This window comes from Mauremys mutica, chromosome 5 (genome assembly GCF_020497125.1).
Source record: "Mauremys mutica isolate MM-2020 ecotype Southern chromosome 5, ASM2049712v1, whole genome shotgun sequence".
NCBI classification, from domain to species: Eukaryota; Metazoa; Chordata; order Testudines; family Geoemydidae; genus Mauremys; species Mauremys mutica.
This window is the reverse complement of record NC_059076.1, coordinates 30,764,541-30,776,581: the sequence shown is the minus strand read 5'-3', so window position 1 is coordinate 30,776,581 and position 12,041 is coordinate 30,764,541. Positions and strand designations below refer to the sequence as shown.

General features: G+C 42.8%; 1 long non-coding RNA gene across 2 annotated transcripts in view; it reads left to right on the top strand.

Moving 5' to 3' along the window:
- The window catches only part of LOC123370690, a 198,334-nt gene extending 187,149 nt beyond the window's left edge, over positions 1-11,185 (top strand). Inside the window, exons 4-5 of one of the 2 annotated variants that reach the window (XR_006579508.1) lie at positions 1,747-2,125; positions 11,024-11,185. This is a non-coding gene — a long non-coding RNA (uncharacterized LOC123370690). Of the gene's footprint in view, positions 1-1,746; positions 2,629-11,023 lie in introns of those variants that run through there. The other variant, XR_006579507.1, reaches the window with a different exon arrangement.
- The last annotated feature ends 856 nt before the right edge of the window (positions 11,186-12,041 follow it).

Sequence of the window (12,041 nt, the reverse complement as noted above, 5' to 3'; positions counted from 1 at the left end):
ACAAACCACAGAACAAAGACAGTCCCTGCCCCAAAATCTTACATTCTAATCATAAGACAAGAAACAACAGATGGGCTACAGACAGGGGAGTACAAGGAAACAGTGAGGCAGTATTTGTCAACAAGCTAGGTAGTGGTCTCAGCACACCAGCAGCCAAACATTGTCAAGTATTTTGTAAGCATCATGGCAGGGCAGAATTTTAAAGAGGGATTTAAAGGAAGATAATGAGATCGCTTTGTGGATGGTTATGAGGGTGTCCTCCCAACTGTGAAGGCCAGTATGACAGAGAACACAAAAATGCTTGTTTGGAAATTTAACAAGTGGGCAATGGGTGCTGGTATCATGGGCCAGTTCGAGGTGGGAGCTGACTTTTTGATTCTGAATGAGAAAGTATAGGTAGCGTGGGAATAGGTAGTGAACAGCCTTGAGAGTGAAGACAAGTGGCTTATGTTTGATACAATAGAAAAAAGGGGAACCCCGAGCCTCCCCATACACACCTGCCCGGAGGAGCCCCCAGCCTCGCCTCCCCTCCCCAGACCCCAAGCTGCCGGGAGAAAAGCGTGCATCTCTATTCTCCTCAGCCACCCCAGAACCTGCATGAGGCATAATAAATCAAAAACTTCCCCCCAAAACCCTGCAACCAGGGGTTTGGCGGCCACAGCAGCGCCAGGGGAGACTGAGCCTCTCCATGCCTATTATACCCATAGTGACTGAATGTGTTTGTGGATAAGACTACCCAGAGGTAAGGTGTAGAGGGCAAAGAGAAGGGAATCAAGGATAGGACCTGAGGAACCACTATGGAAAGTTGGAGGTAAGTTATTCCAATAATTAATTCCCTCACTTAAAATTTATTTCCAGTTTAATTTTCAATATCGCCAACCCCATGCTTTCAAAATTCATGAATTAGGTGCTCAAATCTTGAATTTTAAAATATTAAATGAAGTGTGTGTTTTTTCTCTTCTGTGGTTGGAGACTTTAGGTTTTACATTTTCAAGCCCTTCTCTGCAGCTCTGAGGGCTAGAAGCTTACTAAAAAAAGTGCTGAGATTCTCAAGTGATAAGATGATTTCAGAAGCTGGCTTTGAGAAAAAAACCCACATTGTGGAATTTGCATTAAAATTGCAAGCCTTGGCAATACTAGATTTTGTATAGCTTCAGCTTCCTACCATTGGATCACATTAGGCCTTTTTTGCTAGATTAGAGAGTCCTCTTCTATCAGAAATCTCTACCCGACATAGGTACAATTAGATTGCTATCAAGTCGCCTCAACTTTCTCTTGGATAAACTACATTGATTGAGCTTCTTAAGTCTGTCACTATGAGGCATGTTTTCCAGACCTTGAATCATTCTTGGAGCTCTTTGCTAAACCCTTCTGTTCACAATATTTCAGTAATGGTTTCACCAATGGCATATACTGAGGTCCTACCACCTCTCTACCCCTCTCTACTCCTACTTGATATTCCTGTGCTTACACATCCAAGGACCACATTTGTACTCTTAGCTACAGCAACACACTGGGAGCCCACGTTCAGTTGGTTATTTATCATTACCCCAAGTTACTTGTTTTGTTCTTAGATTATTACCTTGCATTTGGCTGTTTTGAACCTCGTGTTGTTCAAATAGCCCATTTTACCAAATGATCCAGCTTGGTCTGTACAACTGAGCTGTCCCCATCATTATTTACCACTCCACCATTTTTTGTGTCAACTGCAAATTTTACCAGCTATGATTTTATATTTTCTTCTAGATCATTGATAAAGATACTGAATGGCATTGGACCGTGGGACCCTGTGACGGGGTGTATCTACCACACACTGGCCCAGCAGGGGTTAATTGTGCACTGTGGGCTGAGAAGGCCACACTCCTCTGTCCCTGCTGGGCATGCTCAACCTGGAGACAAGATATAAGAGAAAGTAGCTCCATTCAGTTGGTCCAGACTGCCGAGAAGGAAGGATTGCAGGTTCCCTCACAGGAGCTGCTGGAGCCCCAGACCACAGAGGCCAGACATGCTGAGCCCCAGACAGATCCGCAGCTGGCTGCGGAAGCCAGAGATGGGATTGAGCCTTCAGGAATTTCGCTGGTCGACGGCCCCAGAGGACCCATGGACTATTACATTGGAAGACAGGGTAGGAGGTAGCCCAGGGGAAATCGACATTGATCTGGTTGTAGGATCGGGAAATAGGACAGTGTGTTTTGGCAGATCCCTGCTGACCCAATGGTGAATGCAGTTGCCACTGTCAGGGCCCTGGGTAGACCCAGTGGAGTAGGGAGGGCCTAGGTCACCCTACCTCAGCCATCACCTTCCTCGGGCAACTAGGCCCCGCAGCTCCACACAGGAGGGAAGCCATAGTGATTCTGGCTGCTAGGCCACAAGCCCCACACAGGGGGGTAACTATAGGGACTCTGGCCACTTGGTCATGCTGCCCTGAGAGCAAGGGCAGGCCCAAGGGACTCTGGCTGCTAGTCTGTACTACCCCACTTTATAGGCTTTAGCCAGCTGAGGCATAACCCCTCATTGACTATATGCAACCTGACATCCCATGACAGGATGTGTCTACCCCACGACATACTCCACTACAAATACCCCCATTGGATGATGATTCTCCATTTACAATTTACTTTTTGCAATGTAAGAGTTAACCGGTTTTTAAATCCATTTAATATGGGTTACGTTGATTTTATATAGTGCTAATTTTTTTTTTTACTCAGAATGTCATGGACGACTAAGTTAAATGCCTTACAGAAGTCTAAGTATATTATGTCAACACAGTTACCTTTCTCAAATTCATTTAATACTCTGGGGTGCAAGCTATTTGATTCTGCAGATTTAAAATAGCTTAACTTTAATAGTTGCTGTTTAACATCCTCACTACTGATTACTGATGGAATAGAAAGGATTTAATTATCACTGTAAGATATGAATACATCATCTTGCTGCTTTCTGAATACAATATAGAAATATTTATCAAATACTTCTACCTTTTCTACATCATTGATAACTATATTATCCATGCCTAGTATCAGACTATACCATTAATAGAATTTTGATTTTTATATATTACAAAAATGTTACGTCCTTAACTCTATTGGCCATAGATTTTTTTCATGGATACCTTTAGCTTCCATTATCAATTATCTGCATTCCTAACTGCTCATTTCTACTCAGATGCTTAGAGAGGTTCTGATCCTATTCCCTTCTCTGAATTGTTGGTATTTAGCAGAGTCCTAACAGTACCCCATTGTGTGATTTATCAGTTAGTACAGTGATCCATAAGTATTCCAAGTTTTGTCATTCTGAATTGTCAGTTATTATAAACTAGGTAATTGTGTATGTTATATAGTGTTCCATCCTGCTTCCCATCTACCCACTCTCTCTTTCCAAACTAGGGTGTATCCAGTGATTTTAACTTTCCAGTTACTTGACTCATTTCTCAAACATTTTGATAGAAGATACAAAGTTGAGACCACCTCCTTGTGTGAGGTGCAAAAATTCTGAGGCTGGACTTAAATTCAGGTTTTGTATGCTTTCTTTCAAAATACCTTTTTTGTTTTAAAAAAAGGTGTTCTTCTGAGCACACGTGCACAATTACTCGCACACAATAATAGAGATGTGTCCATGTCAGAACATCCAGATTTGGGTTCTGATTCATGACCATATAAAGTAGAGTAGGAGTACCTCCTTTTTGAACTTGGATAAATATTCCACCCCAAACTATAAATAGGCTTAACTTGACTCAAAACTCAGCCCAGGTCACCTCAGAACTTATCAAAACTTTGTGAAAATGCACAGCAAAATCTGGGTTAGTAATGAATCCCAAAACCCGGAAAGATTCCGTATGTGAAATTTTCATACAGCTTTAATCCAAGGTAGATACAACATGGAGTTTGTGTAATTTGACACCAAGAGTATCAAATTCCTTTATCTCTGTGGAAGTTGGGAAAATAAGTTAACATTCACAATCAGTTCTAACTTCTTCAATGGCCAAAATAGAGAGACATTTAAATGCCATATATTATGCTAAAAAGACTAAATCAACAAGTTATGGCTTAAGAAGGAGGTAGGATAGCATGTTTGCCGTGGGACTTTGCCTGAGATGGAGCTGAAGTGGCCCAAAATTGATTTTAATGCACCTTGGAAATTCTTTTGTTTAATGTTCCCAATTTGTGCATGAATGTTTTGTTTCAGAGACTGAGAGGAGAAAAAAATTGACTGCAGAAGCTGTGGCAGGTTTCATTATATTTGAGGATATAGAGGAGATCAAAGCTGAAGAGATAAAAGAAGCAGTTACTGTATGGGCTGAAAATATCTCCCAAATCATAAACACCCTTAAGTACAGTGCTTCAGAATCAGCCACCTTTAAGTCAGGAGAGAGCCACAGCTGAAATGGAAGTCCTCTAGTTACAATATTTTATGACTTGCATTGCCTGCCTTTGGCTAGCCCTGTACTTACACAGGCACCAAAATGTCTGGGATCATTCACAAAAAACAGTAAAGCAAACATTTCCACCTTGGTCAGTGGTTCTAAAATAGCCTCCCATGAGCGGTATTGCTTGTGGATTGCTCTGCAGAGATGGCTGTTGGCTGATAAAAATCCATCTTTATCCACAAATATAATTGGAACCCCTACTGCGGTAACGACTCTGTCACACTTTTCATTAGCTGGGAACGTTTTATTTTGGGAGGAATGGGTTTGTTTTCCTCCCAGATTTTAATGGTAATGTATGATGCATTAATAATGAAATGTATCAAAACTGATAGATCTTTTTGAATGCTTTTATATATAAAAAGAGTAAGATGTAATGATATGCTGCCAACCTTTTAAAAAAGGTCTCTCTCAAAATTCTTTTGCCTCAGTCAAACTCTCGCTCTGCCCCCCATGAAGCAATTCCATACTCTATCCCCCTCAAAGCCAACAGTTCCATACTCTTCCCCTAAAACAATCTTTCCATTGTTTCAGTGCCCCCTCTGAATCCATTAATCCTTCCACCCACACCCGCAGCCTAGTACCCTTGACGTATTCTTTCCCCATCCTTAACATCTCATGGAAGCTCCTTTAGTGGGATTCCTTTCCTGCAGCAGCAAGTAGTTGTCCTGCAGCCTTTACTGGCAAATTAGTAGTTGTCAGGTCATCGTGTGGTCTCTGGCTGTGGGGTGGATGGCCAGGTGGGCAGTCTCCCCTAGTCGGTGAGAGTGCGCATAAGCAAGTGAGGATGCTGTGTGGAGTGAGTTTTACATTGAAGGGTCATTGCAGGAACTGGCATCCAGGCTTCTTCCCACTACTGACTCCTCAGGCACCAGGAGGGAGAGAACTGGACTATACAACCTACAGTTGAGACTGCAGCAGTTTGGCCCCCTGTTCCTCTCCTCCTCCTCTTGTGTTGCTGCAGCCAATGCCTCCCCACTGCCAAAGTCTTTCCCCAATGCCAGATTCTTTCATTTTCATTGGAAAGGCTGTGGCAGCATGACCCTACACTGCTAAAAATAGCAGTGTAAACTGAGGAGGGACTGGTTGTATGCACAGAGAGCCGTGTAGGGTACAAGCCCTAAGGTTCTGACATATCTGTGCTCTACTGACTTAAGCAATGCCTTACCACCTACACTGCTATTTATACCCTTGCTGGGGGTGAGACACACAGTGTACGTACTGTACATGAGTGTGCAGTGGAGCTATATCCTTAAAGTCAGTTCTACTATGAAAACAGATATCTTCTTATACAAGAGAACCACTCCCTTTATTCAGAGTCATAGTCCCTGATAAAAAAATAGGTAGTCTTGCCGAATGAGCAGTAATGGGAGAGGGAGCTGAATTCTATTTCTTCTCATGTGTCATCAAAAGAATTGTTAACTAAATTCAAATTTTAGGGCTCAATTCTTCCCTCGGTTACATGTGTGCAATTCCACTGAACAGAGTAGAGTATAAACTGAAGACAATGGAATTGCATCAGGTAAACCCGAGGACAGAATTTGGCCTGCAGAATCTTTATAACTGCTGCTGAAGCATGAGAAGAAAAGAACCCAGCTTCACTTTCAGCTCCCAAGTTGTTTTTCTAGGGCTGGCAATTAGAAATGCTATTTTAATCTCTGTGGAATAATCACAAATCCTAGTTGTTCTACCTGGATAAATCTCTTTTCTTTCACAGTCAATTTTACCTTCATGAAAATAGTCAATCACTTTACTCACACAATGGTTATATGGACAAAAGTTGCTAATGTTCTTGAGTACTTACCATTCTCCCTTCCTTCACCCTCACTTTGTGACAGTCTGCTGTTTCCCCTAGGAGTTTGCCTATTTTTGTTTGACGAGTGGGACATTTTTGGTTTTACTAGATTTAATCAATTGCTTGATTAAAAATGAGCAGATATAGTCCTTTGATCAATTAAGGACACAATATAATTACACAGACATACCAATACTTTCCAAAGTCAGACATTTTGCATTATAATGATACTTTAATGATCAGATGCATATCGCACTTCAAAGAATTTTTTTTTAAATATCTAACAGAAGCAGATTATCTATAATCCATGCAAAAATTCCTATGAGAATCAAACCTTCAAAGCTCCACTGGGGCAGTCCCTCTGCAGTTTCTAGGAGAGGTTCTCTCTTTCCCGTTGCCAATCCAGTCACTAGCAACTGCAGGGAGGCTTCAGCTTTGTGCTCAAATCTGGGAAAGGCTTATCAGTCCTACAGTGGGTATCAGAGGGGCTAAAATTATATTTCCAAGTCCATCCCCCTACAAAGGATGCCCTTTCAGAAATAAACCTACATACCTTGTTAGCCTTAGAGAAGGAGATAAGACAAAGTCCAGTGTTTCAGGCTTTAGAGTGAGCGCCAACAGAAAACTCCAAGGGACGGTTAAGCTGTATATATTCAATTCCCAAGTCCACTGGGGTATACTGTCCAGTTTTAAATCTAAAGCCCTTAAACCTCTTTATGGCTGCCCAGCTGTTTTGCAGGGAAAAGCTCAAAGCCATGGTTTACAATGGGGATTTTCCAGCAAAAACTAGATCTGAGCAAAGCCTCTGGTAGCTTGGATACATGGTTATGCTATGGGAGATCCCTAAGAAGATATATGAGCTACAGGAGACTTCCTGGAAAGCAATACTGTACAGTAGGAGGGGTTGGGAATTAAGCCTGTATGTGGCTCCAAGGTTTTTCACCTCAGTTATGAGACCCATTCCTCATGTCCTAAAAATCTGGCAGTGAAAATGATAATTTATTTAACTGCCTCAATTTCAGCCTAACCAGAAGAGCTCCTAAAGTAGCTCTTTATTGTGTTCACACTCCATCCAGTAAGGGTGGTCAGCTTTATAGTAAAGCTAGAAAAATCTGTATTAAAGCTGTAACGTGGGCAGACACCTCGCAAGCACCTCTCATGGCCACAGGTAATTCTGCAGTACCTTACCTCTGTTTCCCCCTCTGCAAGGCACTTAAAGAACTCATCCAGTTCAAAGCTAGTTCAAAGAGCCCCCTGCTGGGATCCAATTCATTGAGTCCTCAGGTGCATATTGACCCTCTAGACCGCAACCCTAGTTCAGTTCTCGCTCCTGATAATCCAAGAGTCTTTCAAAAATAAAACACAAACTCACATGGGCTTCATCCCAGGTTCAGCTGGGCACAGCCCTGCCTCCCCGAGTAACTGTTGTTCTGCTTTCCAGCACCTCCAGCCTGGAGTTTGTCTTTCTCCACAGACCTTTCCAGCTGGGCCTTTGCAGTCTCTCCCCTGCTTGGACAGGGTCTCTCCCAAGCCTCCCTGCCTGGAGAGCTGTTCTCACTCTCCCCTGCTTCTTGAGAATTTTCCACTGCTGACTCAGGGCCCTGCAAGAGCCTTCTTACACCCTGCAGTATTTCTACAGCTGCAGTTTCCTGAGCTTTCCTTCTTCACTGCAACTTCCTGCTCCTTTTGTAGTGGAATCAGGTGATTCCTCACGGAAGGATGGCTGATCCTGTCATCAGGATTGGCTTAGCCACCCAGTTACAAATACCTTTACTTAGATTTTACTTACTGGCATTCACAATGGATTCCAAGGTCTTGATTCTAAACTTTCACAGTGCCCAGTCCAAAAGGAGTGGACAAAAATGTGACAGGACGTGATACATGATATTCCTCTTCTCTCAGAGGTGCCAGTGTATTTTATGTCACATCTAGAGAACTTGTACCTTACTAGGTAATGGAAGGGAGGTATTTTTCTTTGTTTTATATTCAAGATGTTAAGTCTACTTATTGTAGAAACATGGTGAACTATAAAACACTTTACCTTTGTTGAGGATATTAAAGTTCTCTGTTTTCATTTCCCAGTTGCCTTAGTCTTTCACCATTCAACATAGGCAAGTACAGAAGATAAGCCCTTCTCAGAGACATGAAGAAAATGTGTTACCTTTAAAGCAACACCCTTAAGAAAGCAGTAAATAGATTATGCTGATCCACTGATGTGGTTTCTTTTAAACATTTCTAACAGATGTGTCAGTAATCCTTTATTTTTTCAGAATATGCTATGTGATACAATACGTTGCAACCTCTAATACAAATTATTACAGCATATGTTGATGTCTAGAAATATATTGTGTTTTTAACTATCACAATTAGGATGTAAGAATTAGAGGTAAACTGTCTAATTATCAGCAATTTCTTAGCAATACATAATAAACTAAACAATTTATTAGGACCACACTGATTCAAGCGTTGTTGATGTAATCTGTATTATATCTGATTATGCGAAGTTTAAAAAATCCTTTCTAAATTTGATGTTCAGACTGAGGCTTATGACAGATATAAAAAAGGATAAGGAGAATTTCAGGTCTGGGTAAACATTGGCCATGTTTGATAGACGTACATATCTGGAAACTCCACCCATAATCACATCTATTCTGACATAAATATAGACGAAAATGAAAGAGCAAAATACTAGCAGCTCTGCTGCTTTACACTCTTGCAAAAAGCCACTAATACTCAGTGTCTGATTTTTCAGTGAGGCATCAATCTAGGCTCTGCTTGTGCAGAAGCATCTCTCCTGCAGACCAGCCTCCATACTTGCTTTTCCAGTAATAACACCTCCCTGCTCAAGGTGATGAAATCTATGTCATCTATCTGCCCAGGCGTTTGTGTAAGCTTGGGCATTCATAAAGTTGAGAGTACAAGAGAAGAGCAGGGGGTCAAAAAATCAGGCCCTTAGCACATAAGTGATGATTTTCATATAAGTAGGAGTTTGGTTGTTGGATTCCAGGATGCATTCCCCAGTATATTAACAATTTTAAAGTGGGTCACAGTTTGAACCAAAACCGTTTCACAGTCTCCATTTTAAAATAGTCATCCTTCAATTGAAATTTCTGTTTATATTCAAACTAGCACAACAGACATTACTGTGCTTTTGCATCAATATTTTTCTTTCACACTGTACAGTACATTCTGAGAGTATAAGCAAACCACGTCAGAAATGGACAGGAAAAGTTTCTTCTCGGAGTTTTGCAAATGGACATGAGTTTGGATTAGAACTAGCGCTTAACAGGGGCTAGCAGAATCGCATGATCATAATGAAGTTTACAAATGTTAGCTCACTATAAAATAAACTCATTGTTGCTAAATCACTTTGGGGACCTTTTTTTCTCATAAATACCCCTGGTTACCCTAAAAAAAGATGTGAACTGTTTAAAAAAAAATAGACCAAATTCTCCAGTAACTAACCCATGTAGTCCCACTGAAAGCAAGAATTCCATTGGCTATAAATCACTGGAGAATTTGGTTAGCATTATTTAAATATATATTGTCACAATCTGAGGTCATTAGCCACAAACCACAGTGCTGCTTCGTTTGGAAAGTTTTCTGCTATGTTAAGTTCACCCCTACATGTACAATTGTATCCCTGACTCCATGCCAGAGACCAAAATGTTGTGTCTGTATTGCATTGGATTGGCACGCGCACACACATTCTTTTCATGTATTACAGTGGATCATCAACAAGGAAATTAAATCCTAATATATCATCAAATCATAGGCTTTATAGAGATTTGGAGGTGTAAATGGTTTCACACCCATCTTCACAGCATTCTGTTCCAATTACAGCAATGTTCTGCCTCAGTAGAGAACGAGAATGCTGATTTTGCCTTAGCAGAAAGCAAGGCAGATATCCTCCAAATTGCATGCAACACCACCTCCTTGCTGTCGTCATGAATATTCTAGTGAGAAGAAATTTCATGTTTTCTCTATACCCCTTTAGTCACCAGCGAAGTGAATGCAACCAAGCTCAAGCTCTGATGGGGGCCCAATCTGCAGCCTGTTAGAGTCAATGGAACAACTCCCATCACTATTGATGGGCAGTGGCTCATGCCCTTGGAAAGGATGTGTGTGAGGTCAACGCACACCCATGGTCTTGGGTAGCCTGCAGATCCAGCCCTGTTGGTCAGGTGAACATAAAGTGTAAAGAAAACCTTTGACACGTATTTTGATAAAGCTTCTACTCTAGAAGGCAACCTCTCAAACCACATGACAAATAAGAAAGATATTTATTAGAGTATTAATGACAGCATGAAGGGGGTAAATTTTGGCCCATGAGAATAAGTATTTCAGGATTTGGTTCTCAGACAGTATTGTAAGTGACCTAGGTAGGCTATATACTCAAACTGCATGAGCTGTGGTAAAGAAACTCACTACTGCTGGTTGCCTTGATTCTAGTCCCCAGGTCCTTAGAGTCCAGGTTTGCAAAGCCTGGGATAGCTGATATTCCCATGGGGCCACAAATAGGGCATCTAGATGCATAGCCGGGGAGCACTGTGGAGAGTAGACGTCGCAGGACGTACTGCCCACTAGACCCAGAGTAACAATAGCCTCTGGTCCTCTGATTCGCCAACTGTCCCTGCTTAACCCCTGGAGTTGGGCCAGGAAGTTGTCTGGGCAGCTATAGAGATCTTGGTTGGCTGCAATGCCAGACTTTGCTTGTTGCCTGATCTTTGGTCCCTAACTCCAACTTGACTTTGACCCTTTTTCCTGCCTCTCGATTCTAACCCAGTACTGACTCTAAGCTCCAGTCTGCGACTCCAGCCTGACACTGACCCTGGTTCCTGCCTTTCGATTCTAATGTGGTGCTACCTCTGATCTTCCATCCCTGCTGGGCAGACCTCAGCCCAGCTGTGACCGCTAGACAAGACTGCCTACACCTCAGTCCCCTACAGTGACAACTGTACCACAGATTCTGGAGGCAAGTACTATAGGTGCTTCATCTATTAGAGGAGAGGGTCTGTGGAGAGCAAGGTTCCCTAGGCCCACTCTGGCTGAGATCATGTAGGTGAGTTCAATGAAATTACAATGAACAGAATTAAATAATGGTGAAACACAAGCAGAGGTAACAGGTCTGATGATAGCCAGCCACTGACAGTGAAACCTGTGAGTCCCCAGGTGTCCCTTGAGCAGGGCTGCCCAGAGAGGGGGGTAAGTGGGGCAATGTGCTCCGGGCCTCGCAGCAGCCCCCACTAGAGTTTTTTGGGGCCCCTGGAGCAGGGTCCTTCACTCGCTCCGTGGCCCCAGAAAACTCATGCGGGGCCCAGGCCCCCGCAGCTTCTTCCGCTCTGGGTCTTCGGCGGCGATTCAGCAGTGGGGGGGTCCTTCCACCCCGGGACCCACTGCCAAATTGTGCTCCTGTGCTGAGGCTTTCCCCTTCTGTCCCATCCTTCCTCAGATCTCCCAGGTGTGAGGCGCCTTACCTAGGCCTAACTCAGGCCTTGCCGTTCCCCATTTGGATTATTTAAGTATTTCCTCAGGAGAAGAGGACTGCCTCATTCTCCTGCTTCCCAAGAGGCCTCCTGGCTCTGGTTTTACTCCCAGTGAGAACTGAAGGGAAGGGACTCAGCTGTCATGAAAACATGAGTCTCTGATCAGTCCCAAAGCTTCAGCACTTCAGTCCCCTGCTGGAGTGAAAGTAGAGCCCCAGATTCTATTACCACAAGATGAAAGCAGAATGAAAATAAGTGTGGTGTAGAGGAGTGCTTCTCAAAGTCGGGCCACCGCTTGTGCAGGGAAAGCCCCCGCCGTTCCGGGACGGTTTGTGTA